Below are 26,149 nucleotides of genomic sequence, written 5' to 3'. Positions count from 1 at the left end.
TATCTAGGGTGGTCTCCCTCACCTGGCTGGGCTTCAGCTGGGATGGCTAGGATAGCTGGTCCTCCCTCTGCTCATCTATCAGGACGCTGATGGAGACTTGTTCAGATGGAGGCACCTTTTCAAGAGAGTGAGAGCAGAGGCTTTAAGACTTACTGAGGTCGAGGGTCAGAACTTATGGTCACTTCCCTGCACTCTACTGATCAAAGTAAGACACGAGGCCAGACCAGGCTTACCAGGTGGGTAAACAGATTCTGCCTCTTGATAAGAGGAGTTGTTAAGAACCTGGGGCCATTTGCAATTGAACTTATGGTCTGAGGTTTCTCTCTTTACTCTGAAGCCCAACAGTCTGTGTTCAAATCTTGGCTCTGCTAAGTATTAGCTGTGATGTCTTGGGAAAGTTAACTAACCTCTCCCGCCTATTTCCTCATCTTTAAAATGAAAATAATAACAGGACCCCTTTAGAAGGGTATTTATGAAGACTGAGTGGATATATATAAAGCACTTAGAATACTGCCTGATACAGACTCTGCACAATATAAATATCAGTTATTATTATTGTTATTGTTGTTTTTAACCCATATGTTACACTGCCTATCTCTATAATTACTAATGTTTATTATGTGCTAAGGCCTGAGTGAGTGAGTGAGTGAAGTTGCTCAGTCATGTCCGACTCTTTGCGACCTCATGGGCTGTAGCAGGCTCCTCCATCCATGGGATTTTCCAAGCAAGAATACTGGAGTGGATTGCCATTTCCTTCTCCAGGAGATCTTCCCGACTCAGGGATTGAACCTGGGTCTCCCACATTGCAGGCAGATCCTTTACCCTCTGAGCCACCAGGAACATTTAAAATAAGAAACTGGGAAAGATTTAATATTTATTTACCACCCATTTATGTAGGCTCTGTGCTGGGTACTTTACATTTTCATTTAATTCTTATAAGAATCCAGTAAGGTAGGTATTATTCTCTGTGGTTAGGTAACTAGGGGCTTCCCTGGTGGCTCAATCAGTAAAAGAATCTGCCTGTAATGCAGGAGACCACCTATCAACGCAGAAGACTCGAGTTCAATCCCTGGATCAAGAAGATCTCCTGGAGAAGGAAACAGCAACCCACTCCAGTATGCTTGCCTGGAGAGTCCCATGGACAGAGGAGCCTGGTGGGCTATACACTCCATGGGATCACAAAGGGTCGGAACAACTTAGTGACTCAATCACCACCACTACCATCACAGGTAACTAAGGAGAATAAGACATGGATCCCTTTTCTCAAAAAGGTCACATCCTACTCTGGAAACATTACCTAAAAGTGGCTTTTAATTTGTTATTTCACTAAACACTCATTAAACACGTCATTAACTCACTGGAGCTCAGTAGAATTTTTGTCAACGCTGTAAAGCCGCTGAAGACAATGGTGTGCAGAGAAGGTATGCATCGGAAAGGCCACAGGCTGGAGAAGAGTCTGGACCAGGGCTGGGGTCTTTGGCCAGTCCACTGCAGGCTTCTCCATGATACCCACTGATGTCTCACTTATTTAAATCAGCAAGTGTCCTGTGAGGAGGAAAAAGATCTCCAGAAACTGCTAGGAAAAACTTGACTAGATGAAGGCAGAACAGCCGAATGCGGCACAAGCTGGCCAGCCTGGTACGTGCCACCCCCATCACATTTACAGCTGCTGTGCTTGTGCTTAGGCACTCAGTCGTGTCTGACTCTCTGCGACCCCAGGGACTGTAGCCCACCAGGCTCCTCTGTCCATGGGGATTCTCCAGGCAAGAACACTAGAGTAGGCTGTCATTTCCTTCTCCAACAGCTGTTGGCTGAAATCATTTTGGATGTGGTGGGCCTAGGAAGCAGGAATGGCAACACGAAGCTTGAACTTCCATGGCCTTCTCAGGACTAGGGTTGCGGAGCCCAGTTCATGAACGGAAACCATTCCACAGACGGCTTGATTTGTGATCAGCTCACACAGATACAAAGCATTCATCAAAGACTAGGACGGTCATTATCTGAACAACTTTGGAAAACTAGGGACCCTCCACTTCATTTAGGATTGCCACAGATCCTGGCCAAGACTAGACTGGCACACACGGTTCCCTTTGCACATTGGAGGGGACTGACATGAGCCTTCAGAGAAAGCAGAGTCCAGCAGACTCTGGTTACACTGCCATGCACTAAGTCCTTCACTTGGTGGGCCTGGAATGCCTTGTCAGTGAGAAGAGCAGCTTTATTAGTGTGTCGCTGTGGCATGCTGTGATTCATGGGGTCGCAAAGAGTCGGACACGACTGAGCGACTGATCTGATCTGATCTGTGTGGCTGTGTGAGGTGCTGAGCACATGGTAAAATCTTAACTGGTGATGGATGAACTGATAGTATTGGAGTAAGGAACACAGGCATGTTCAAAGCCTGCCCTGCAATCACCACTTTGAAGGAAGATAAACACATGAGGAACAAGGGCTGCATGGAAACCAAAGTTCCGTTTTTGAGTTGGCTGCTTGCACACCCTGCTCCTGAGTTCTGGCCAAGAGATGGTGGAGCACACAGTTTTAGCTTGAGGACTAGGGAGAGCCTTCCCACTCTCCTCTGAAATTTAAATCTCAGCATCGTCTACCCTCTGGTGGATTCATGGGGGTGGGAGGTCAAAGAAAGGAAGGAGAAAGAAGTTGGCCAGATTTGGAAAGAGAGAGAGAAAATGGGAGAGAGAGAGGAAACAGGAGCAGGATGAGGAGGTGTGGGGAGAGGGAGAGAGAGGTGACCAGGCATACTTGCCGTGACCGCTCTGGGTGGATCTGCTCACCACACAGGTACGAGGAGATGCTAGCTGCTTTGTAACACAGTGACCCTGTCTCCTGATAACCATGACCCAGTCCATGTTTTAGATTCTCATTATTCATATTAGCAACTCCTCTTCCTGCGCTATGGGTAGTAGAAGGTGAGTGGAGGAAGGGGCAGCATTGGGAGACAAGGTTGAAGACTGACCCGCCTGGTGGCACTTAGCATACCTTAAGCATAATTGCTGTCATTGTCGTTGTGGCTGTCATTACATCCCTATGCTTGTGTTTCACTATTAGTGAAAAGGAAATTGAATAGTGAGGGTTAAGGTTTCTTTCAGCTCTGAATTAATGATAGTAATACTTCAAAAAAAGAAAAGACTGATAAATAAAAACCTATCAATCCAAACTCATTGGTTTCTAATGATACATTGGGAGACAGTGGGCCATAAAAATAAAGCCCAAAGAGACAGTCATACTTGGGCATATTATTTAACCCCTCTGAGTTTTAGATTCCTTATCTGTAAATGGTGATAACTATTTCCCAAATTCGGGAGAATTAAGGAGCTAATGTAAAATAAAGCCTTGTTAAGCAGACATAGATAGATATCCTATGATATCGCTTATTTGCAGAATCTAAAAAAAATGGATATAAATGAACTTATTTACAAAACAGAAACAGATTCACAGACTCAGAGAAGGAAATTATGGTTAGCAGGGGGAAAGGGTAGTTAGGGACTTTGGGATTGACATGTACACACTGCTATATTTAAAACAGATAACCAACAAGGACCTACTGTATAGCACAGGGAACTTTACGCAATGTTCTATAATAACCTAAATGGAAAAAGAATTTGAAAAAGAATAGATACATGTATCATGGGAAATAGATGGGGAAACAGTGGAAACAGTGTCAAACTTTATTTTTCTGGGCTCCAAAATCATTACAGATGGTGACTGCAGCCATGAAATTAAAAGACGCTTACTCCTTGGAAGGAAAGTTATGACCAACCTAGATAGCATATTCAAAAGCAGAGACATTACTTTGCCAACAAAGGTTCGTCTAGTCAAGGCTATGGTTTTTCCTGTGGTCATGTATGGATGTGAGGGTTGGACTGTGAAGAGGGCTGAGCACCGAAGAATTGATGCTTTTGAACTGTGGTGTTGGAGAAGACTCTTGAGAGTCCCTTGGACTGCAAGGAGATCCAACCAGTCCGTTCTGAAGGAGATCAGCCCTGGGATTTCTTTGGAAGGAATGATGCTAAAGCTGAAACTCCAGTACTTTGGCCACCTCATGGGAAGAGTTGACTCATTGGAAAAGACTCTGATGCTGGGAGGGATTGGGGGCAGGAGGAGAAGGGGACAACAGAGGATGAGATGGCTGGATGGCATCACTGACTCGATGGACGTGAGTCTGAGTGAACTCCGGGAGTTGGTGATGGACAGGGAGGCCTGGAGTGCTGCGATTCATGGGGTCGCAAAGAGTCGGACACAACTGAGCGACTGATCTGATCTGATCTGATATCTGAATCACTTTGCTGTAGAACTGAAACTAACATAACATTGTTAATCAACTATACATTAATATAAAAAAATTTTTAAATTGTTTTAACAATCAAAAACAAAACACAGCCTTATATGTAGTCAGGTTCTAGAAATGGTAGATCATTATTACTGAAAATAGGATATAAGAATCTACTTTTTCATCAGTTCTGACCTGTATTATGTTATTCCACATACTCCTATGTTTGCAGCTTTAATTTTATCACGCCTCACTCACAACTCCACTACCACTCCTTATTCCCACAGGCCAGGTCGGGTGGAGCATTGTACTTGAAGAGGCATCAGATTCAGATTCAGGGAGAACCAGAGATGAATCTAGGCTCTGTCGCTTTACAGTTTTGTGACTCGGGACAAATAATTTACTTCTCTGGACTGCTTCCATGCCCAGATAATAATTCTGTGACCAAACTTCTAGCTGTTGACCCCAGTCTACATTCACTTCCTTATTATCTGCACATACTGCTGCCTCCTTAAAAGACTACATTCCCCAACTTCCTTTGCAGCTAGTCATGGTCACATGACTCGATTTTGGCCAACAAGATATAGCTAGGAGTATTACCTGGTGTGTCATTCATCTTTCCTATTTCTAAGAACAAAGCCATAATATCTGGAACTCAAAAAACTCTGTGGCCCCTAGAGATAATTGAACAGAGACCAGAAGGAGTCTAAATCCTGAGAAAGTGGGATTCCAGTACCAGCTCTGTAGTGACTACCTCTGAACATCTCTTAAGAATAATTAAAAATAACCAAACTTGTTTAAATTAATCTTAATCTGAGTTTTCTGTCACCTGTAGCCAAACCTACATAAGATAATTAATGATAAAGTACTCAGCATTTTGTAGGCATTCAACAATTTTAGTTTATTTCTCTTATCTTCCCCATCAAGTCCATTCTTGTTACTGCAGTCAGAGAGCCTTTTAAAACTCAAATTATTAAGCAACAAATTTCATAGATGTACTCAATTATCCCCATTGCAAAGTCATTAACTGGCTTATGATGAAGAACAAATGAAATAGTTCTGTAAAAGTAATTTGTATGTTGTAAATTCTACCTAAGTGGGAGGCATCCAGACCCTTCCCACTATGGCCACACCTCTCTGATCAGCCTTGTTCTCTCTTTCTTCTCCTGTCTATCCTAACCCCTCCTTCCACATACCTCATTTTCCAGCTATATACCAAACTGAGCACCTCCTACATTAGTCTCAAAATTTTTAATTGGTGACAGAGTAGAATAAGCACAGACCCCAGGCATATCTGGAGACAAAGCCTGAAACAGCTTTATAGAAAAGTCCAAAATTTCTTGGAAGTATTAGATTTTATTAAAAAAAAAATTTAATTTTCATTCTCCTTTACAATATCCTCCGATTTCCATTAGTACAACTATACTGTTTAAATCACTCAACCTTGAGTAGTTTGTGACTTTGAGAATTCTCCAGATCCAGATCGAAGAAGGAAGCCCAAATCTGTCACATCTCTGTGCTTTTGGGGCTATTTTTTCTGCCAGAAACACCTTTCCTTGAACTTGGCCCTCCCAGCCTCCTCTGTAAAAGTATTCTTGATACCTTTAAGCGGATTTAATTTCCAGCAAGCTGTACATTGCTCCACTATAGTGCTTAAGAGATGATACTTAAACCTGTTCTGGGAGTGGGCTGTCTAAAGTGAAGGGGCGACTCCTTCATTAGCCCACGATGCGCTCCAGGAAAAGGACCGCACTCTTACGCCACCATCGCTGTGACCACTGTTGAACCTCCATTCCCATTAGGGCCTAGCACTGTGCCTAGCCCCGAAGAGATGCTCAGTAAAGACCAGATAGAATAAATAAACGTCCAACAAATAAGTCAAAGGATAGAAGCAACTTTGTGGACCTTAACCTCAGATTTCACCCACCATGCACTGTCCAGTCTGGCCTGGGTCAAGGCCAGTAGTGACCTCTTCCATGGATGTGGCTCACTACACTTCTAAACTGGATCCTGAACCCTACAATGTGTATAATGAAAACACAAAGGCAACCACCTCCAACGCAAGTCAGTCCAGCCAGGAAAATCCACTGCCAATGTCCCAATGGTTTCCAAAATGTCAATACTATTGAGGTTGCCGCTAAGCCTCACACACCCCCACATTATCAAATACCCGTTTGCTTCATGTTTTGTCTGGTCTGTCAGCACCATTTACTGCTGAGCAGGTCCCTTATCTTTATTGATCACTTAATTTATCTTTTCTTAACTTCCCTTGCACCGTCTGGTGCCGTGTGTCCGTCTGTTGAGGCTGTCATGACTGGTTTGCTCTTGACATAATAGGGGCAGCAGGTGGTGTGACTAAGTCGACCCTTGGCAGAATGGAGGATCATTCCTAGTCCCTGTCTCAACCTGCCAGTGCGTCTACACCCTCCCAGCTGTTCCACATTAAAGCAGTCAACTGTGACTTTACAGTCCGAGTTTTACACAACTGTTTTACAAACCGGGAAGAAGGTCTTTTGTCGCAAATCCTTTGTCAGGCAGTAGAATAGGGGTGTGGGGAGCCAGTTCCGAGACTTGAGACTCGGTGAATTTTAATGACTATGCAGATAGATGCATATTGCTTTGCTTTAGTGTGGGTTGACGTTGACGTGGTAGGCTGGCTGGGAAGAGAGAGGCCAGCTGACTCCTTGCTCTTGGGACTATTTAGTAAGAGGAGCAACTGTTGTTTTAACACTAATTTCAACTTCAAACAGACTCTCTACTTCATGAAAGTCTTCATTCTTCTTGTAAAGTGAAAATAAGGGCAGTTATTTAGAGCCTTATGTCTAAGAGTCAGTACCCTGGGGGCAAGTGTTGCCCAAATGAGAAAACAGCAAGAGAATTATGCCTTTGGGATATAAAAGTCAAGTGTCTTTATGATTTAGGGCTTGTAATCACATGTGAGAAGAAATGAGACAAAGTGAAAAAAAAGCGTAGAGTTTTGAGTCAGACAGATCCAGACTCTAAAGTTAAGTGACTTTGACATAGCTCTGTAGTAACAATATAGTGTATTAAAATTCTTATTTCCATTTTGCAGCCAATCAGGGGTTAATTTCCAAATTAGTTGCCATACTAACAGAGTACACAACTCAATAAAAAATAAAATAAAATGCAATCAAAAAATAGGCAGAAGATCTAAATAAACATTTCTTCAAAGAAGACATACAAAGGGCCAACAAGCACATGAAAAAATTCTCAGTATCACTAATTATTTGGGAAATGCAAATCAAAATCATAATGAGGTATCACTCATTGGTCAAATGGTTATCATCAAAAAGTCTACAAGTAATAAATGATAGAAAGGGTGTAGAGAAAAGGGAACCCTCCTACACTGTTAGTAGAAATATAAATTGGTAATCGTAAAATGGAGAACAGTATGAAGCTGACTTAAAAAACTAAAAATAGAGCTACTATATGATCCAGTAATCCCACTCCTGGGCGTACATCCCGAAAAGGTGCAAACTGTAATTCAAAATGCACTTTAATGCACATGCACTTTAATATTCACTGAAGCACTATTTACAACAGCCAAGACATGGAAGCAACCGAAGTTTCGATTGATGGATGACTGGGTAAGATGCACTATCCAATCTCTCTCTCTCTCTCTCTCTCTCTCTCTCTCTCACACACACACACACACACACACACACAATGGAATATTACTCAACCATAAAAAGAATGAAATAATGCCATTTGCAGCAACATGGATGATCCTGCTACTGCTACTGCTAAGTCGCTTCAGTCGTGTCTGACTCTGTGTGACCCCATAGACGGCAGCCCACCAGGCTCCCCCGTCCCTGGGATTCTCCAGCCGAGAACACTGGAGTGGGTTGCCATTTCCTTCTCCAATGCATGAAAGTGAAAAGTGAAAGTGAAGTCGCTCAGTTGTGTCCGACTCTTAGCGACCCCATGGACTGCAGTCTACCAGGCTCCTCCGTCCATGGGATTTTCCAGGAAAAAGTACTGGAGTGGGGCGCCATTGCCTTCTCCAATGGATGATCCTAAAGAGTATCATAATAAGTGAAGTAAGACAAATACAAAAGTGAAGTAAGACATACAATGTAACTCATATGTGGAATCTAAAAAGTAACATAAATGAATTTATTTACAAAACAGAAACAGCCTTACAGACATAGAAAATAAACTTATAGTTACTAAAGGGGAAAGAGAAGTGGGGAAGGGGAAAATTAGGAGTATGGGATTAACAGATACACACTGCTATATATAAAATAGATAAGTAATGAGAATTTACTGTATAGCACATGTGTGCATGCTAAGTCACTTCAGTTGTGTCCAACTCTTTGCAACCCTACGGACTGTAGCCCGCCAGGCTTCTCTATCCATGGGATTCTCCAGGCAAGCATACTGGAGTGGGTTGCCATACCCTCCTCCAGGGGATCTTCCCAACCCAGAGTATAAACCAGGGTCTACTGCATTGCAGACAGATTCTTTACTACTGAGCCACCTGGGAAGCCCCACTGTATAGCACAGAAAACCATATTATATATCTTGTAATAACCTATTATGGAAAATAATCTGAACATATATATTTATATATTCAGATTATTTTCCATAATGGAATCACTTTGCTGTACAGCTTAAACTAACACAACATTGCAAATCAATTATTCTTCAATAAAAATTCCTATTTCTGATCTATTTCTGTCTGATTCCTTACAGCAACTTTTCTCTTCTGGGTGGTGTGCAGTGTTAAGGACTGCTGTTTCCAGAAGACCTATCTTTTTCTCTTTAAGATAGATATCTTTGATATGACATGTATCTGTTACCTAGAAGTTGATTAAACAAAACCTTTAAATAATTAAAATCCACACTCCCTGTCTCTACACATACACATACACCTGTATTTTAGTTAGAAGTGACAAGGCAAGGAAAAGATTATAAACTTAATATTGTGAAAGGGTATATTAGAGTAAAAAAATCTTTCATTCTCTCTTGTTAATACTAACCAGCTGTAACCAGCTGGATGAGTTTAGGCATATCACTTAAGTACTGTGAGCTGAGTTGGGAAACTATTAAAAGTAGTTTATCTGTATGTGAACTGGAGAAGTGGATGGTAATGGGGGCAGTAAAAGAAGAGTGAGGTTTATGATCTCTCTTTCTCCTTTATATAGGTCTGCAGAATGGCAATTTCTACTTTCTTTTTAGGTACCAGAATGGCACTGGTAGCCTTTCCTCTCAATGACCCCTAATTAAGGTAGGAGATGTCTACCTTAATTAGGGGTCATTAATTCTGACCCCTAATTGTGTCTGATTCCTTACAGCAACTTTTCTCTCCTGGGTGGTGTGCAGTGTTAAAGACTGCTGTTTCCAGAAGTCCTGTCTTTTTCTCTTTCTATTGTCTGGCACGAAAGCTCACAGGTGCAGTATTCTCCTTCCAGCCTTCATGTCTTTATCGGGGGTGGGGGGTGGGTAGTGAGAAAACCTGAGTTAGAACCCAGGTTGTGTCTTCTAAGGCAGTGATACTCAAATGCAACCTGCTGACCAGCATGTTTATGACTGGCCCATGATAAGTAATGCAGACACTGTCATTAGTATTTAGAAATCTGTCAATCCATGAAGCAAGCCCGCTTTTACATTAAAAACTAAATACTGATGTAGCCAAGAGATAAATGTATATATAACATTAAGTGTTTATATTGGAAAACAAGTAAGTCCTGTAATTAATAATCTAAGATTCCATCTTATGAGACTAAAAAAACAAGATCAAATTAAAACCAAATCGAAGGACATAAAAAGATAATAGCAGAAATCAATAAAATAACAGAGACAATCAATGAAGTCAAAAGTGATTCTTTGAAAAGAGCAATAAAATTGATAAACCTCTAGCCATGCTGGTCAGGAAAAAAGGAGGCAGACATAAATTACCAAAATTAGTAAAGAAAGAGAAGATCAATATGTAGAATGTTCAGAATTTAAAAGAATAATAAGATAATATCATAAACATGCCAATAAAGATTTTGATAGCTTAGGTGAAACAGATTCCTTTAAAGACATAAACTACTCAAGAAGAAATGGATAATCTGAATTGTCCTTATTTATTAAAGCAACTGAATTTACTGTCAAAAACTTTCCCACAAGCCATACTTCAAGTCTAGATGGGTTGACTGATAAATTCTACCAAACATTTAAGGAAGAAATATGCCAATTTTATACAAACTCTTACATAACTTAGAGGGCTTCCCTTGTGGTAAAGGGATGGTAAAGAATGTGGGAGACCTGGGTTCGCTCCCTGGGTTGGGAAGATCCCCTGGAGAAGGGAAACGCTACCCACTCCAGTATTCTGGCCTGGAGAATTCCTTGGCCTGAATAGTCCATGGGGTCTCAAAGAGTTAAACATGACTGAGCAACTTTCACTTTGACATAACATAGAAGAGAAGAAAGTATTTCTGAAGTCATTTTTTGAGGCCAGCATGACCTTGGCAGCAAATCCAGAAAAGACATTGCAGGAAAAACAAACAAACAGATATTCCCCATGAAAACTAACAGAGAAATACATAACAAGATTTTACCAAATTGAATCCATTAATATATAAAATATTATATATCATGATTAAATAGAGCTTATTCCAAATATGGAAATTTGATTCCACATTTGAAAGTTAATCAATCATGTCAATGGACTAAAAATGAAATGGTCTATGGGCATATCAAGATGCAAAACAAAAGCATTTGTCATAATCCACATCTATTCATGCTAATATTTTCAGCAAATTATAACTAGAAGAGAACCTTTTCAACTTTATAAAGGCCATCTATGAAAAACCTACAGCTAACATTACGCTCATCTCACAAGCTAGCAAAGTAATGCTAAAATTCTCCAAGTCAGGCTTCAACAATATGTGAACCATGAACTTCCAGATATTCAAGGTAGATTTACAAAAGACAGAGGAACCAGAGATCAAATGGCCAACATCCGTTGGATCCATAGAAAAAGCAAGAGAATTTCAGAAAAACATCTATTTCTACTTTATTGATTACACCAAAGCCTTTGGCTTTGTAGATCACAACAAACTGTGGAAAATTCTTCAAGAGATGGGAATACCAGACCACCTTACCTGCCTCCTGAGAAATCTGTATGCAGGTCAGGAAGCAATAGTTAGAACTGGACATGGAACAACAGACTGGTTCCAAATTGGGAAAGGAGTACATCAAGGCTATATATTATCACCCTGTTTATTTAACTTCTATGCATAGTAAGTATATCATGTGAAATGTTAGGCTGGATGAAGCACAACCTGGAATCAAGATTGCCCAGAGAAATATCAATAACCTCAGATACTGCAGATGATACCACCTTTATGGCAGAAAGTGAAGAGGAACTAAAGAGCCTGTTGATGAAAGTGAAAGAAGAGAGTGAAAAAGCTGGCTTAAAACTCAACATTCAAAAAACTAAGATCATGGCATCTGGTCCCATCACTTCATGGCAAATAGATGGGGAAACAATGGAAACAATGAGAGACTTTATTTTCTTGGGCTCCAAAATCACTGCAGATGGTGACTGCAGCCATGAAATTAAAAGACAGTTGCTCCTTGGAAGAAAAGCTATGACCAACCTAGACAGAATATTACTTTGCCAACAAAGGTCCATCTAGTCAGAGCTAGGTTTTTCCAGTAGTCATGTATGGATGTGAGAGTTGGACTATAAAGAAGGCCAAGTGCTGAAGATCGATGTTTTTGAACTATGTTGTTGGAGAAGACTCTTGACAATCCCTTGGACTTCAAGGAGATCAAACCAGTCAATCCTAAAGGAAATCAGTTCTGAATATTCATTGGAAGGACTGATGCTGAAGCTGAAACTCCAATCCTTTGACCAGCTGATGCAAAGAACTGACTCATTGACAAAGGTCCTGATGCTGGGAAAGATTGAAGGCAGGAGGAGAAGGGGATGACAGAGGATGAGAAGGTTGGATGGCATCACCAACTCAATGGACATGAGTTTGAGTAAGCTCTGGGAGTGGACAGGGAAGCCTGGCAAGCTGCAGTCCATGGGGTCGCAAAGAGTCGGACAGGACTGAGTGACTGAACTGAACTGAACATTATATTTACCAGTAAGAAACTTGAGTACTTGCCTCACTAAAATCATGTAGAAGGCAAGGATGTTTGTTCTCACTCCTTTTATTCAACATTGACTGTAGCCAATTTTGGAGAAGGCAATGGCACCCCACTCCAGTACTCTTGCCTGGAGAATCCCATGGACAGAGGAGCCTGGAAGGCTGCAGTCCATGGGGTTGCGAAGAGTCGGACATGACTGAGCGACTTCACTTTCACTTTTCACTTTCATGCATTGGAGAAGGAAATGGCAACTCACTCCAGTGCTCTTGCCTGGAGAATCCCAGGGACAGGGGAGCCTGGTGGGCTGCCATCTATGGGGTCGCGCAGAGTTGGACACAACTGAAGCAACTTAGCAGCAGCAGTAGCCAATGTAACAATGCAAGAAAAAGAAATAAAAGACAAACAATTGTAATGAACTAAATCAGTCTTTACTGCGTCATGATCATCTAAGTAGAAAATCCCATGGAATCTTTTTTTTTTTTTAAGTGCTACTAAGGAAATAGATGGGGAAACAGTGGAAACAGTGTCAGACTTTATTTTTTGGGCTCCAAAATCACTGCAGATGGTGACTGCAGCCATGAAATTAAAAGACGCTTACTCCTTGGAAGGAAAGTTATGACCAACCTAGATAGCATATTCAAAAGCAGAGACATTACTTTGCCAACAAAGGTCCATCTAGTCAAGGCTATGGTTTTTCCAGTGGTCATGTATGGATGTGAGAGTTGGACTGTGAAGAAAGCTGAACGCCGAAAAATTGATGCTTTTTTTTTTTTTTAATTTTTTTTTTAAACTTTACATAATTGTATTAGTTTTGCCAAATATCAAAATGAATCCGCCACAGGTATACATGTGTTCCCCATCCTGTACCCTCCTCCCTCCTCCCTCCCCATTCCATCCCTCTGGGTCGTCCCAGTGCACCAGCCCCAAGCATCCAGTATCGTGCATCGAACCTGGACTGGCAGCTCGTTTCATACATGATATTTTACAAGAATTGATGCTTTTGAACGATGGTGTTGGAGAAGACTCTTGAGAGTCCCTTGGACTGCAAGGAGATCCAACCAGTCCATTCTAAAAGAGATCAGTCCTGGGTGTTCATTGGAAGGATTGATGCTAAAGCTGAAACTCCAGTACTTTGGTCAACTCATGCGAAGAGTTGACTCATTGGAAAAGACTCTGATGCTGGGAGGGATTGGGGGCAGGAGGAGAAGGGGACAACAGAGGATGGGATGGCTGGATGGCATCACTGACTCGATGCACATGAGTTTGGGTGAACTCCGGGAGTTGGTGATGGACAGGGAGGCCTGGCGTGCTGCAGTTCATGGGGTCGCAAAAAGTCGGACACAACTGAGTGAGTGAACTGAACTGAGAAGTAATTAGTGAGTTTAGCAAGGTCAATATACAAAAATTGTTTATATTTCTGAAGTGAAGTGAAGTGAAGTGAAAATTGCTCAGTTGTGTCTGACGCTTTATGACCCCATGGACTATATAGTCCAAGGAATTCTCCAGGCCAGAATACTGGAGAGTGTAGCCTATCCCTTCTCCAGCAGATCTTCCTGACCCAGGAATTGAACCATGGTCTCCTGCATTGCAGGCGGGTTCTTTACCAGCTGAGCCACAAGGGAAGCCCAAGAATACTGGAGTGGGTAGCCTATCCCTTCTCCAGCAGATCTTCCTTACTCAGGAATTGAACTGTGGTCTCCTGCATTGCAGGCGGATTCTTTACCAACTGAGCTATGATACTAGCAATAAAAAATTAGAAATTAATTCTTAAATACATTTGCAATAGCATTGAAAAACATGAAATACTTATTGATAAATTTAGCCAAATATGTGCAAAAATTGTACACTAAAAACTATAAAACATTGGTAAGAGAAATTTAACAAAAAACATGAAACATAAAAGAAAAAATAGATAATATGGACTTAATATAAAATTAAAATTTCCGTTCTTTAAAAGACATTACTAAGAAAATAAAAAATGAAACCATAGACTGTAAGAAAGAAAATATTTGCAAAAAAAATTTTTGCATGAGTAAAACTATGGCTGCTTCATGTTGATGTTTTGTAGAAATCAACACAATACTGTAAAGCAATTATCCTTCAATTAAAAATAAATAAAAAGAAAAAATACATTTATTAAGTTCAAAAAAATTTTTTGATAAACAATTTGTATACAGAATGTCTAAAGAACTCTTGATAATTTCATGATAAGAAAGAAAATTTTCATTTGTAAAAATATGAACACACACATCACAAAAGAAGAAATCTGGATGGCTAATCAGCACAGGCAAACATGCTAACATCATCAGTTACTGCATGCATGCTGTCACTCAGTCATGTCTGACTCATTGTGAACCCTGTAGCCCACCAGGCTCCTCTGTCCATGGGATTATCTTGGCAAGAATACTGGAGCAGATTGCCATTTCCTCCTCTGGGGGAATCTTCCAACCCAGAGACTGAACTCACATCTCCTGCATTGGCAGGTGGATTCTTTACCACTGTGCCACCTGGGAAGTGGTATGTAAATTATATCTCAATTAACCTGACTTAGATAAATAAGAAAAAAAATACATGTATATATATATATGTATACAAATACTTATACAGAAGGAGAAGTGGGCGTCAGAGGATGAGATGGCTGGATGGCATCACTGATGCAATGTACATGAACTTGGGCAAACTTCGCCTGGCATGTTCCATGGAGTCACAAAGTCAGACAAGATTGGGTGACTAAACAACGACAACACACAAATAACATTGATGTATATAATGTTCACTTAAAGTGTCCATATATGTATTAAATGTGGGGAATTGCTATTTTACTCATAATTTTAAATTTTGTTATAATTCACAAGGAGAAAAATTATGAGTGTGATAGTGATTCTATATATTGATTGCCTATAGGGACACTTTCAATGAACTATATATACAGTTTTATAGTACTTTTTTTAACTTTTGTTATGTGTTTTATTATATTAATGGAAATGTAATTTTTATCTGTTGAATCTAATAAACATTGCAATTTGTGTTTTGTATGTCTTTGCTTTCTTCATTTTGTTTGGTAATTCATTTTTATTTCATTTGGCTAATTAATGGGTCTGTTATTGTGTGGGAATAAAGAAAAGGAAAAATTGGTTCTTCAACACAGATAGTTACAGAAGCACTGAATTCCCAGAGCCTTGCTCCACAACAAGAGAAGCCACCACAATGAGAAGCCCTTGCATCACACTGAAAGAGTAGTCCCTGCCTGCCACAACTAGACAAAGCTCATGCAGAGCACCAAGGACCTAGCGCAGCCAAGAAAGAAAAAAAGCACCATTAAGGCAGGTGTAGAGGCCCATGCATGTATGTGTGTGTGTGCGTGCGTGCATTAGTTGCTTCCCTTGTAATTGGTTTGGATCACTGTCTATCTGCAGATTCAATCTTCTATTCATAGCAAGCAGCAATTCTAGTAATCCACTGAGTCTTAAGTACAAAATCATTTCCCAGTATAGCTCTCCTGGCAATCTGTGACTAATTCTCAACTCTTTCTGAAATTGGAGAGGAAGAGATATGATCAGCTATCTCAAATCCCAACATAAAGTTCCTTTCAATTTAAAATCCTAAAATTTGATTGGGAGTTTATTTAAAACAAAGCTTAGGGTATTTGCCAGGGTCATTGCACAGAGAAGTCTCCTTAACCTAGTCCTTTTCACCAAGCCTAGACACTTTCCCTCAACTCAGTCAATGGTAACAGATACCAACTCTCTACAGGGCCCCTGCTGCTGCTGCTAAGTCGCTTCAGTCGTGTCCGACTCTGTGCGACTCCATAGACGGCAGCCCACCAGACTCACCCGTCCCTGGGATTCTCCAGGCAAGAACACTGGAGTGGGTTGCCATTTCCTCCTCCAATGCAGGAAAGTGAAAAGTGAAAGTGAAGTCGCTCAGTTGTGTCCGACTCTTTGCGACCCCATGGACTGCAGCCCACCAGGCTCCTCCGTCCATGGGATTTTCCAGGCAAGAGTACTGGAGTGGGTTGCCATTGCCTTCTCCAATAGGGCCCCTACTCAGCCCTATAGTAGAAAAGATGAGCAAGGCAGAGTCTGTCCCCTCAAGAGATTTATAGTTCATCTTATAATAACAATTACTCTTCACAATGTTAATCCCAAAGCCTCTCTGCGTACATGCTCAGTTGTGTCTGATTGTTTGCAACCCCATGGACTGTAGCCCACCAGGATCCTCTGTCCATGGGGTTTTCCAGGCAAGAATACCGCTGTGGGTTGCCATCTTCTCCTCCAGGGGATCTTCCAGACCCAGGGATCAAACCCACATCTCCTGCATTGGCAAGCAGATTCTTTACACTGAGTCACCTAGGAAGCCAATCCCAAAGTCAGTAAGATCCAGAATTATCAGGAAACATTCAATTGTGTTTTCTTCCTTAAGTAACAAAGTAGTGCCAGAAATGTTAGAAAAAATATATGATTACAATAATCAAAATAAATAGCTCGTCCCTTAAATTTCAGTAAGCTAAGAATTAATTCTTACCCAAACACCAAATTCCTCAGAGTTTTTACTCCTAAGAGACTTAGCAGCAGCAGCAGCCCACTTGAAACTGTTATCCAAGAAGGATAGAACCTCCCTTCCCAAAGGGAATAATTAGTTTGACATTGACCACCTGACCTGCCTCTTGAGAAAGAGGACCTGTATGCAGGTCAAGAAGCAACAGTTAGAACTGGACATGGAACAACAGACTGGTTCCAAATAGGAAAAGAAGTATGTCAAGGCTGTATATTGTCACCCTGTTTATTTAACTTATATGCAGAATACATCATGAGAAATGCTGGGCTGGAGGAAGCACAAGCTGGAATCAAGATTGCCGGGAGAAATATCAATAACCTCAGATATGCAGATGACACCACCCTTATGGCAGAAAGTGAAGAGGAACTAAAAAACCTCTTGATGAAAGTGAAAGAGGAGAGTGAAAAAATTGGCTTAAAGCTCAACATTGAGAAAACGAAGATCATGGCATCCAGTCCCATCACTTCATGGCAAATAGATGGGGAAACAGTGGAAACAGTGGCTGACTTTATTTTTGGGGGCTCCAAAATCACTGCAGATGGTGACTGCAGCCATGAAATTAAAAGATGCTTACTCCTTGGAAGGAAAGTTATGACCAACCTAGACAGCATATTCAAAAGCAGAGACATTATTTTGCCAACAAAGGTCCGTCTAGTCAAGGCTATGGTTTTTCCAGTGGTCATGTATGGATGTGAGAGTTGGACTATAAACAAAGCTGAGCACTGAAGAATTGATGCTTTTGAACTGTGGTGTTGGAGAAGACTCTTGAGAGTCCCTTGGACTGCAAGGAGATCCAACCAGTCCATCCTAAAAGAGATCAGTCCTGGGTGTTCATTGGAAGGACTGATGTTGAAGCTGAAACTCCAATACTTTGGCCACCTGATGCGAAGAACTGACTCATTTGAAAAGACCCTGATGCTGGGAAAGATTGAAGGCAGGAGAAGGGGACGACAGAGGATGAGATGGTTGCATGGCATCACCGACTCAATGGACATGGGTTTGGGTGGACTCTGGGAGTTGGTGATGGACAGGGAGGCCTGGTGTGCTGCGGTTCATGCGATCACAAAGAGTCGGACACGACTGAGCGACTAAACTGACTGAACTGATTGATACATCCTTGTTTTCTCCCAGTGTCTTGGATTTTTTGCTCAAAAATTTTCTGTACTTGCTTGTTTATAGATTTTTCTGTTGAGATACTAGATATAGCCCCTCTGGTTTATTGCTATTTTCAAGTAGTGGAACACAAGGTTTATATAGAAATCCTAAATTCCATTCTTTTCTTCTGCTGAAATGTGAAGGCCAGAACCTTAAGAGATAATGATCTAAATGGCTCTCATTTTGAAGCTAACAGTTTAAAACCCAACCATTTATAAAGAAGTTCTTTCTAGAATTTGCCCCCACTATTTGGAAAAGATTTGACTTTCCTAATGAGCCATGTACCTCCATTTACTATAAAATAGACATTCTGTAATATATCCTATTTTATTTTGGCTTAAGCTAAATAACATGTCTCTAGATCTCTGTTACTCAACTGTTCCTCTATGTGATTTTTTCACTTCTCTTTTAACCTGTCTTACAACTTTAATCTGCCTCAAAACTTCTGTGGAAGTTAGCAGGTATACAGCACTCAAAATAAACATTAAATTAATAATGGCAGTTTAAGAATGGATTCTATTAATTCCTTCCTCTCCATTCACTACTAGTTGTATAATAATCAGATTTTGAGGTGTTTCAAGTGCCTAGATTTATTTCTTTTAGTGAAATCCATCTATTGATGTAATCAGGTAGAAATACTTATTAAGGTAAAATTAGATATTACTTGGAGAAGGAAATGGCAACCCACTCCAGTGTTCTTGCCTGGAGAATCCCAGGGATGGGGGAGCCTGGTGGGCTGCCGTCTATGGGGCCGCACAGAGTCGGACACGACTGAAGCGACTTAGCAGCAGCAGCAGATATTACTTATTCTTTCTCTAAAAAATCAGAAATAACTGACTAGGTTTCTGAAGAAGATAACTTTTTAAACAAAAAATTTAAAAATTTGCAAGCAACGAAATCCAGGCAGTCAGTAATAGCATTCCCCAAGAAAATACTACTATAAAAATTTGAAATTATTCTTTAAGAACAAACAAAACAATATACAAGATATTTGAACAACATGGATAATAAGCAACATGTTTTCTTAAAGACAGCATCAAAAATTTTAACCTATAACCAAAATCTGGAGTTCAGGTTTACCTCTGAATATAATCTCATCAAGGGTGATCATGTTTCCAGTATCTCTTTACACCTCGGTAATAAAACAATGTGAGCGGACACTGGAAATGTCTGTCTGCCATCCCATTCTGCAAGTTGGTCTTTTACTAAAACATCTTCAGTTAAAAGTTCTCCAGTTGATATTATTTACTGTGGTCAGGCGACCAGATAGCGGGGTCCCTCACCTCAGGGTCCTGGGGTGTAAATTAGAGAGAAGGCACAAGTGAACTGAGTTTGGTGGTCATTTGAGATCCTGATGGACATTTGTCTACCTCACAAAAGCCTCCTACAATCGGGCTCAATTTGTCACAACTGACAGCTTCTGCTCTAAAGAGGCCGAGATCTGGAGTGGCACAGATGTTAACAGTTTTTCTCTTTCCTCAGTTTGGACCACAGCGACAAAATGCACAGAGTTGATAATTCTAAGAGCAACCTGCAAAATTCAAATATGCACCTTTCCCTCTCTCTTTTCAGAGCTCATTGATGTTGTTCCGATCAGTTTCCTTAGGGCGAAAGCCATTGCCAGAACTAACCAGCAGGAGACCTACAGGCACATAATAATTTCATGAAGCATTAGAGGGACTCTAAAAAATACAAACTGAGACGGCCACAAGTCTCTGAGCTTTTAGAAGGCCGAGCCCAGCCTCACTCACTGCTGTATCCTCCCACGGGGTTCAACTGGGTGGACCACGCAACAGTCCCTCTGTAAATGCTGCGCAGAATTGACAGAGGACCTTGACATGTGGTCTTAATGAGCCCATTTCACTTAAGTCTCCCTTACACTGGTTTCAAAGAAGTTCCAATTTGTAACCAGACATCCACAGCAGGGGCCATTAGAAGGTACAATCACAGTGGATTCTTGTGGCAAAAGCCATCCAACTCCTGTGTGTTTTGTCTGTTCCCAGAAAAATGACTGAGGAAAACAAAAATTTTTGTGTGGGCCCCTTGCAGTGAGTACAGTTTTCATATAATTATCTTAAGAGTAATTGAATCTGTCTTTTAACAACTCACAAATTATCTCCTGACAACTTGAAATAATAGACTTTTTTGTTAAAAGGAAAAGCCTGTGGAGACCAAAGGTTAAACAGGTCTTTTCATCATGATAAATCACTGGTTAATGAGGTCACTATTGTTGGGTATTACGACCATTCCCTTTAATGCCATTACCTCCTGGTTGTAAAGCTGACACTACCAACGGGCTGCATTCTTTGAACTTTTCCACAATATTGACTGGCTTTTCTGAGCAGATGTTCCTTGCATGTGATTGCAAGAGGTTCTACAATTCTCAGTCAAGGAAACAGCTTCAGGCAAGCTTATGGAAACCAGACCGTCGAGGCTTCGGCAGAGACGAGGTAAGAAGGAGCAGGAAAAGAGAACACAAGTTTTAATTCTGTGATAATAAATTCAATTTGCCCCATGTACCTGAGGTGATATTATGTGGCAACTAGCACCAGAGAGCTTAATGAATGGTTATTCATTAGAAATAAGGTGAAAAGTGCAATTAATACTTGGATTTCTCCTTACACATTACCATAGCATACATCTTCTCAAGTTGATCCTTACACAAATTCTCTATGTTCCATTTATTAATACTACTTTTAGATGGGGAGACTGAGAACCTTAGAGAATTCCTTTTTCTAGGTCTTGCAGATACTAGGTGATAAGGAATCATTGACACCAATCTCATGCTCTCTCATACACACAATCATTGACACCAGAAGAAGAAATTAACTAACTGCACATTAGACTCTGATAAGTATTAATAGTCACTTCAGATGTTTCTTTTAGAAACAACAATTCCACAAGAGGTGTTCTTCATTTGCACTCAATGACTGAACAGAAACAGAACTATATATATAATAGAAAGATTTTAGAGAGACTGTAATTCCCAATTACATAGGGTACAGAGGCCCAGAGGTAACTTAGCAATTCTCATAGCCAGATGATGAATGAAGATATCATGAATGTCATATTTGCAGCAGCATTCTTAGAGCAGAATTGCTTCAGGGCACATTTACAATTTTTTGAATCACAAAATCTCCCTTCCTTAATTTTTTCTTGTTGTTGCATTGTGTTGTTTTGTTTGCCTGAATTAAAAATGAAAAATGGAATTAATAAATCAGTTATACTGCTTAATATGAAATCAAATATGTACAATGTTCCAAATACACATTGTTACTATTATGTAGGCAGAACACCCAGATATTTTGGCATGAACTGTACATCTATTATCATCTGCTACCCACTGCCTTTGTGGAAAACAGAGGAAAATGAAGCAATGCCATTGCCATCACTGGAGAGCTAGCAGACATTCAATTGAAAAAAATGTCTATGAATTTATACCACTCCTGTTTCATAAAAATCTGAAGCATTGGAATAACTTAAATGTTTTACTTTTTGAGTTATTGAGAAAGACCTTTTCTCATAGGGGAATAAATCTAGACTCACTGATGTTTGCTACCTTTTTCCCTCTCACAGTAAGTAATGACATCTACATTAGACAAGCTTTGCTACTTCAGTCGGTTTTTTTACATTTTTTACATGCTTTAAACCTTTTATTTTATATTGGAATATAGCCAATTAACAATGTTGTGATGGTTTCAGGTGTGTAGCAGAGTGACTCAGCCATGCATACACATGCATCCATTCTCCCCCAGCTCCCCTCCCCTCCAGGCAGCCACATGAGTCCAGCCATCACGATTTGGGTTTGCATCACTTTTGAGGGATACTGATGAGATTTAGAGAGGATTAAAAAAGAGACTTGAAAAAATGGGGAAGCAAGAGAACAGCAGCATGTTGGATGTTCACTAAGGGCAAAGACTATATCCGGTTTTGTATCTGGCAGATAGAAGGTATTCAACCCATGTTTATTGAATTAACTGAATAGGTACAAATGCCCAAAATCATAAATGAATACTTCACATGTACTCTATAGATAGTGGTTTAATTTATACTTCAGGCTTCCTTTTCCAAAGCTGGTTTACTTCAAATATTTAATTTATTATCACAACTTCCAACTGTCAATCAGGTGGGGAATTATTTAGTCTCTTTTGACAGATGAGGAAATAGAGCCACTGAACAGGAAGCAAACTATATAAAAAAGGAAATACTGATTTCAACCGAATCTTGCTCCATCTTTTCAAAATTATAAAAGGGAAACCATCCAAAATAAAACTGACAAACAATACAGGAAGAGGCAATCTTGGTTGTGTATGTTCCTGCAAAGAGGGAAAGGTTTCCATTTTGGGGGAACAAAAAAAAAAAGAGTCAAAAATCTTCCCTCTCACACAACAAAGGATAAAATGTGGTATTGAAACAGGAAATTAATCTCCCCAGTGCTTTGTCTTTGTACTGTCAAAGACTCTGATATGGGGGAAAACTCTAGATGTCTGGAATCCCATATCAAAGCCCTAATAATGAGCTGTTTTTCTTTCTTTTTTTTTTTTTTGAGAACTGCAACCCTGGATCTGCAGGGGGGATTAGGCAAATGTTCATTAGTAGGGCTTAATTTCCAAACCTAAACTCAGACTAGGCCTAGTCCACATTCACACGAAATAAAAAAAATTAAAAAAAAAAACAAAAAACAAAGAAGAAGTCAGGCACACTTCAGGATGTTTTGAAATACATGGGTATTAAGTCCTGTCTTGGTAAAACTAATATTCTGCTTAATTTCATTTTTCACCACATTCAGGTATCATACAGAGTCTGAACTGGAGACTAAACCTATTCTCTCACTTTAAGGGATTACAGTGTTTCAATACTCAAATTAACTTAAATAAGTGATTTCAAGAATGTGGGTCTGGTCAGTGGACAGAGAAATAATGAGAGGATGATAGTTAACATTTTACTTGAACTCACCACAATGTTGTACTGTGCCGCCTTTGGCTGCTGCTGCTGCTGCTAAGTCACTTCAGTCATGTCCGACTCTGTGCGGCCCCAGAGACGGCAGCCCACCAGGCTCCCCTGTCCTTGGGATTCTCCAGGCAAGAACACTGGAGTGGGTTGCCATTTCCTTCTCCAATGCATGAAAGTGAAAAGTGAAAGTGAAGTCCTTCAGTCGTGTCCAACTCTTTGCGACCCCATGGACTGCAGCCTACCAGGCTCCTCCGTCCATGGGATTTTCCAGGCAAGAGTACTGGAGTGGGGTGCCATTGCCTTCTCCGCTACCTTTGGCTAGCATAGTTATTCTCATTTTAGATGAGGAAAATCAGGTTCTGATGGGTGAAATGAGAGGTGAGCATGTAACATTACTAGGGAAACAGTCTTGCCTCTCTGTTTCTATGATTCTGGGACTTTTTTCCTTTTGAGCTCACTGCAGTGGTCAGCAGTATGGTGGTTATAATGTCCACAGTGCTTTAAAAACTTCAATATAATCTTGTGATAGAGAAGATGGGTCAGATAGCTTAAAGTGTATAACTCCAGGGGTGGTCAGCTCACGAATAGAAGGTATACTGCCCAGGAGCAGTTGGCTAGTGCTACCTCAGAAAAGATACATCCCAGAGGAGGCCAGGTCATTCCTGATCAACAACTCACATGCTGCTAATTGGAATACAGGGCTGTCAAAAAGTGATATTATTAGTGAAACTAGTATCCTGTTAAATAGAATAAATGATAGAAAATGGGTTTGCATTCAATATAAAGGGATGGGCAAAAATAGTTTAGGGTCTCTCTCCATCTTTGTATGAACAAGATATAAGAATCCACTGAGGGACTTCCTTAGCAGTCCAGTGGTTGGGACTCTGAGCTTCCAATGCAGGGGACACAGGTTTGATCCCTGGCTGGGGAATTAAGATCCCACATGTTGTGTGGTGCAGCCAAAAATAAAATAAAAGGCACATGCCATCGGAGAAAAGAGCATCTAAAAAAATAAAGAATCCACTGAGGCACTTTCAGGAGAAAGGGGATCCAAAGACCCTGAGAAGTTTGTCTTCAAGGAGAGCTAGAAAACAGCTACACAATCCATCAAGCATTCCTGGACTCACCCCTGTGATCATTTAGTATCCCCCTTCAGCCATACCGTAGCCCCAGTCTATAGATTAAGTTCTGATCTTCAAATTCCGAATCAAAAAGATTCAAGGAATCTTAGTCTGAAGTTTGGAGTTTAAGCACCATCAACTTTCCCACATGTCTGGGGTTGACTTTGGGTGGCCAAGGTTTTGACAACTTGGCTTTTTCTTCTTCCTGGGGACTTTGTAATATGATCACAACTTGGCTGCCTGGGTAAGGATCCTCCTCAACAGTCATTCCAAACCCAGAGTTTGGGTCTTGCTCTTGAAATACAGATTCTAGCCAGGAAAGTACAATCTCCATAAGTTTGCCCAAGACAGTCCTGGTTAATGCCTATTGACACAGTGTCATTATTGTGTAATTATTATTGCACTCCGATTCCCTCTTAGAAGTGTCCTGGTTTGCATAAGAAATTATATGTTCACTCTACCCTTGAGAGAAGAAAACCTTCTCTTCTTCAGCATTATATTCCTGGGGCTTGGCAGGGAGATGGGCTTCAATATGTATCAGCTGAAAGTGAAAGTCACTCGGTTGTGTCAGACTTTTTGCCACCCCATGGACTATAAGTTCAAGGAATTCTCCAGGCCAGAATATTGGAGTGGGTAGCCTTTCCCTTTTCCAGGGGATCTTCCCAACCCAGGAATCAAACCCAGGTCTCCTGCATTGCAGGCAGATTCTTTACCAGCTGAGCCACAAGGGAAGCCCAAGAATACTGGAGTAGGTAGCCTATCCCTTCTCCCTTCTCCAGCAGATCTTCCTGGTCCAGGAATTGAACCAGGGTTTCCTGCATTACAGGCGGATTCTTTACCAACTGAGCTATCAGGGAAGCCCCCATGAGGATTCTCCAGGCAAGAATACTGGAGTGGGTTGCCATGCCCCCTCCAGGGGATCTTCCCAACCCAGCAATCAAACCCAGGTCTCCCGCATTGCAGGCAGATTCTTTACCAGCTGAGCCACAGGGAAGCCCATGTATGGGCTGAAGGAGTGAGTTAAGTAAATGAAAGACTATGTCACAATGTGTCACCTGGGGCCAGTCTTCCTGATATTACTACTGCTTAAGACTTGCCAACACCACTTGCGTTGACTTTCAAATATATTCTTACATTTCCTGCAGCCACTTAAATTAGGCCAACTTGAACTTTTCACTTTCATGCATTGGAGGAAATGGCAACCCACTCCAGTGCTCTTGCCTGGAGAATCCCAGGGACGGGGGAGCCTGGTGGGCTGCCGTCTATGGGGTCGCACAGAGTCAGACACGACTGAAGCGACTTAGCAGCAGCAGCAGCAGAAGCGTCTTCTACTGGCCAAAGCTGGGAAAATCTGAATATCAATGAGAGTAAGAGCATCAATGGGTTGAACACATTAAATAAGATTAAGCTCATAATTAAAAGTGATAATTAAAAGATTCCAAACAAAACTTCATTTGTGATTTTTGGAAGACCTGACGAACCAATTCATTATTTAAAAACTAATACATATGGACTTCTCTGGTGGCACACTGGATAAGAATTCACCTGCCAATGCAGGGGGCACAGGTTCGATCCCTGTTCCAGAAAGACTCCACATGCTGTGGAGCAACTAAGCCTGTGTGCCACAACGACCGAAGCCCATGCCCCTAGAGCCTGGACTCTGCAGCAAGAGACCCCACCGCGCTGAGAAGCACACGCACCAGGAGGGAGTAGTTCCCACTCTCCGCAACTAGAGAAAGTCTGGACATGGCAGTGAAGACGCAGCACAGCCAAAGTCAGTAAATAAATACAGCAGTGTGTACATGTCAAAAAAAAAAAAAAAAAAAACTAATACAGAAAAGGAAAGAATTAAGCACTGATCCTGCCTTTCTTATAGGACTAACTACACCTCGCTGTAGGTCATCAGCTCCTGAGGGGACGTTTGGCTTTATGATAGGACACCAGCTAATAACTGAAGACTGAATGATGT

General features: G+C 40.9%; 1 pseudogene; it reads right to left on the bottom strand.

The window, feature by feature from the left end:
• Positions 1-19,674: 19,674 nt before the first annotated feature.
• The window catches only part of LOC129654207 (ubiquitin-conjugating enzyme E2 variant 1-like), a 50,625-nt pseudogene continuing 44,150 nt past the window's right edge, over positions 19,675-26,149 (bottom strand).

The sequence above is a fragment of the Bubalus kerabau genome, chromosome 5 (genome assembly GCF_029407905.1).
Source record: "Bubalus kerabau isolate K-KA32 ecotype Philippines breed swamp buffalo chromosome 5, PCC_UOA_SB_1v2, whole genome shotgun sequence".
Classification (NCBI taxonomy): Eukaryota; Metazoa; Chordata; class Mammalia; order Artiodactyla; family Bovidae; genus Bubalus; species Bubalus kerabau.
Note: the sequence above shows the minus strand (reverse complement) of the source record. Positions and strands in the feature narration are given on the sequence as shown.